The 4,528-nt window shown below is 32.9% G+C and overlaps 1 pseudogene; it reads left to right on the top strand.

Moving 5' to 3' along the window:
* The first annotated feature begins 2,928 nt into the window (after positions 1-2,928).
* Positions 2,929-3,633, top strand: LOC119620338 (acyl-protein thioesterase 1 pseudogene; annotated as a pseudogene).
* The last annotated feature ends 895 nt before the right edge of the window (positions 3,634-4,528 follow it).

The raw sequence follows: 4,528 nt of genomic DNA, 5'->3' as shown, positions 1-4,528 counted from the left end.
TAAAAATATTAAATGGAAAATTTCAGAAACAAATAATTCATAAGTTTACAATGACACATCATTCTGTTCCACTCTGTCCCCCACCCCCAGGATGTGAATCCACCCTTTGTCTAGTGTATCCAAACTGTGTATGTACCTACCCATTAGTCACTTACTAACCAGCTCTATTATCAAATCTACTGTTGCAGTGTCACAGTGCTTGTGACCAAATAACCCTTATTTTACTTAATAATGGCTTCAAAGTGCATGAATACTGTGTCCAATTTAAAAATTAAACTTTACCATAGGTATGTATATATAGGAAAAACACAGTACACATATGATTGTTTACTATATGTGGTCTCAAATATCCACTAGGGGTTTTGGAATATATCCCTCATGAATAAGGGGGACTACTGTATATAAACATCTCACCACCTTGGTTAGCCAAAAGGTTTTAGGCATAATTACCAATATGCATATTATAAATAGCAAACAATTTATTTTAAAAAACTTTCAAAAGCAATGACCTCTATATTTTAGTAACAGTTGTGCTTAAGATTCATTTCAGAAATTTTTGAATTGATTGTCATATACAGCATTTTTTGTCATTGTAAAAGTATTTAATAAAATGTTCAAGCACTTATTACATGTGCATAATTTTATGCACTCTTTCCTTCAGAAAAGGGATTCATGCTTTTTGTTGGTGTTATTAAAAATTATTCTAATACAATCTTATTTTCTGATTCAAACTACATTATAGCAATGTTAAACTTACACTCCTCATGCTTGATAATAATGACCACTTATATACCATTTCTCATCTTCAAAGCTCTTTATAAAAGTTAATTAATGTCAGCCAGTGACATTTGTTGGAAAGGATTTATTTAAATGGCATCTATATAAAAAATAGCCAATATATTTACATAACAAGTGCTATATATACCCTTTAAATCAAGCCCCCAGAATCCTAGAAGTCATTCACTTTGAGTACACTACAAAGTAGAATTATCTATTACAGCTTGAAGAGACATAGAGATCATCTACTTCAAACCTTCCCCCATATTTTCAAATGAAGAAAATGAGGACCTAAAAGATAAATGGCTGACCAAAGATGACACAATAAATTAGTGACAACGCGAAACTGGTTTACTAATAATAAATTATTCCTAACATTTACTGAGGTCGAATAATGTGCTAGGAAATGTATCAAGTACTTGACCTGGATTACCATATACAATCCTTCACCCTATAATACTAGAATCATCATCTTGGTTATTATTTGCTATTTAATCAGTGAATTACTAAAGAATAAGGATAAAAACTGAAAAATTAAATTATTTTCTTCAACAAGAATAGCAATCTAATAATGAGGAAACATTTAGCCATTTTTACTTTAAGTACTACATTTGTGCCTATGTTTCTATACAATTACTTAACAAAAATCTAGAATATTCAGTATAGCAGATAACATCCCAAGTGAAGGTATTTGTTATATATCTGTAACCATGAAAATTATTTTTTAAATTATAATTTTTCATTTTCTTGCAATGAAGAATATTTTTTTAAATAAGTTCATAAAATCTATAGTAATGTCAAGTCTCTCCTAATTCTGACACTTGAAGAAACTGATGAGACAGTAGTCTTCAAATTGTTTGGAACTTTTTCCAGAGGCCTTTCAATGTTTTTGTTTCTTGCCTATGACCATTTTGTTCTTGCAGGCAAAAAAGCAACAACAACAAAAAGAGGACTTCGTAATCATTTTAATTGTTTTCACTGAAAATAATTCTCTATTACATAAATGTTTTCTTCTTTTAATCTGGACTACAGGTATTTCTTGTCAACAAAGTAGTCTTCACCAAAGGAAAAAATAGAAGTTTCCATTTTTACTGGTGCTAAAAATTCCTAAAGCCAAAGAATACTCTTATAGACAGATTTGCTGTGCTTTTCTTGCCTTTGAATGAACATGTAACAGGCAACAACAGAAGTCAGTATGGAAAATGTTATGTTGGCAGAAAGTGATGTATAAATATCTTTATCCTTAAAAGAATGGGCTATACTACAAAATCTTGTCACTATATCGCTTTAACCAAGAAAATATCTGCAGCTCATTTAAATGACAGGAATAATAACACTGATCAATGATTTCAGAAATAAAAATTATCCTGAAATAAGACAGTCTGTGAAAACAAAGTATAAAGAAGTAATTACTTACAGTCTGGCAAATGATTGCCTTGACATCCTTCATATAGTCTCTCTTCTAGAATCAATATACTCAAAATTGTCAAATATAAATATTTGAATTTATCTAACAAAACATGTTTATAGTGGACTAACACTTTTACTCATTTTCGAACAGTTCTACTTTATTCATTAAACGCTTTCTCTGGTAGAAAATAGTCTTTCAGGTTAAACATTATGCATACATTTTAGGGTAAAACCTTGTTTATATATAACTTTGGGGTGTGTGTGTGTGTGTCTGTGTTCAAAATCACAAATCAGTATGAGGAAATTAACTATTGACTTTGAGAACTACATGATGTTTATATTGATATGAACCACATTATTATGGAATATGTGAAATAAAAACTACTTCCCTGTATATAAACCCATTATTTGAAGCCCAAACAACAAAACCAACTAATTTAAAGCAACCACAGCAAAGGGCATTTTTAAACAAACTCTTTTATGAGACACGGAACTCATCCAGATAGCTACAGTTTTCTTCCCACTTAGTTTTATTTATTTCATAATTTAATACTCATTACACAAACCAGCTTACATGCTTCAAAATAATATCTAACCAATTGTAAAGTTTTCTTTGTTTATAAATAAGTATTTAAATAAATAAATACACTACATAACACTAGACAGTGAAAGCAACTACAAAAACAATCTGGCCGTTCACACGCCCTTGGGCCGCGGCCGGGCACCCGCCCTTCCTTCCGCTTGCGCTGCGAGCTGAGCCGGTGTATGTGCAGAAATAACATGTCAGCCCCGCTGCCAGCCATCATGCCCGCCTCCTGGAAGGCCACCGCCGCGGTGATTTTCCTTCACGGCTTGGGAGATACTGGGCACGGATGGACAGAAGCCTTTGCAGGTATCAGAAGTTCACGTATCAAATATATCTGCCCGCATGCCCCGCCTGTTACGCCTTCACATTAAATATGAACATGGCTGTGCCTTCATGGTTTGATATTATTGGGCTTTCACCAGATTCACAAGAGGATGAACCTGGGATTAAACAGGCAGTTGAAAATATAAAGGCTTTGATTGATCAATAAGTGAAAAATGGCATTCCTTCTAACAGAATTATTTTGGGAGGATTTTCTCAGGGAGGAGCTTTATCTTTATATACTGCCCTTACCAAGCAGCAGAAACTGACGGGTGTCACTGCGTTCAGTTGCTGGTTTCTACTTCGGGCTTCATTTCCACAGGGTCCTATCAGTGGCGCTAATAGAGATACTTCTATTCTCCAGTGCCACAGAGATTGTGACCCTTTAGATCCCCTGGTGTTTGGTTCTCTTACGGTTGAAAAACTAAAAACATTGGTAAAACCTTCGTAGGTTTTAAAGTATGATGCATAGTTCGTGTCAACAGGAAATGATGGATGTCAAGCAATTCATTGATAAACTCCTACCTCCAATTGACTGACATCACTCAGAGGCCTTGTGTAGAAGTACACCAGCATCACTGTAGTAGAGTATAAACCTTTTCCAATGCCCAATCTTCAAATTTCTAATGTTTGCAGTGTTAAAATGTTTTGCAAATACACACCAATGACAGATCTAATAATGTCTCCCCCATCACAAATTTATGACCTTTTAAGTTTCCATACATGTATTGTTATAAGAAGATCCATGATATACTATGTTAAAATAGATGCAGCAGGTAGCTTCTTTTTTCTCAAATGTAATTCAGCAAAATAATACAGTACTACCACCAGATTTTTTATTCCATCATTTGAAAATTAGCAGTATACTTATTGAAAATTTGTTCAGGTATAAATAAGCAGTTAAGATGTAAACAATTTATGCATGTTGTGTCTTAGTCTGTGGATTTATTCCAAAATTGCTTAGTCACCATGCAGTGTCTGTATTTTTATATATGTATTCATATATACATAATGATTGTAATACATAATGAGGTGGTATTACATTATTCCTAATAATATGGATAATGCTGTTCATTGTCAAAAAAGAGTAAAATTGTTGTCTTCAATTAATGACCCTTTTATTTTGGGACCAGGCATTTTTTTCCTTGATATTATTTCTATTTAATACTCTTTTCTCTCAAGGAAAAAAAAAGTTCATTCATTCTTTATTGTCCTTCATAACAGACCAAATATTACCTCTCTGCCATAGATAGCTACTGCCAATACATGCTGTAATTTGACATTCTGAGTCACAGATATAAGGTATCTAAAATCTACTTATGCTTCATAGAGAAACCAGGTATTATCCACTCTTATTTCAAATTATTATACTTTATCCAAATTTACACCTATTTAGTTATTAGGATCTTCAACTCAGGTAACAGGAATAATTCT

Source organism: Chlorocebus sabaeus, chromosome 7 (assembly GCF_047675955.1).
Source record: "Chlorocebus sabaeus isolate Y175 chromosome 7, mChlSab1.0.hap1, whole genome shotgun sequence".
In the NCBI taxonomy this organism is placed as follows: domain Eukaryota; kingdom Metazoa; phylum Chordata; class Mammalia; order Primates; family Cercopithecidae; genus Chlorocebus; species Chlorocebus sabaeus.
The sequence above is the reverse complement of the archived record's forward strand: the minus strand, read 5'-3'. Positions and strand labels throughout refer to the sequence as shown.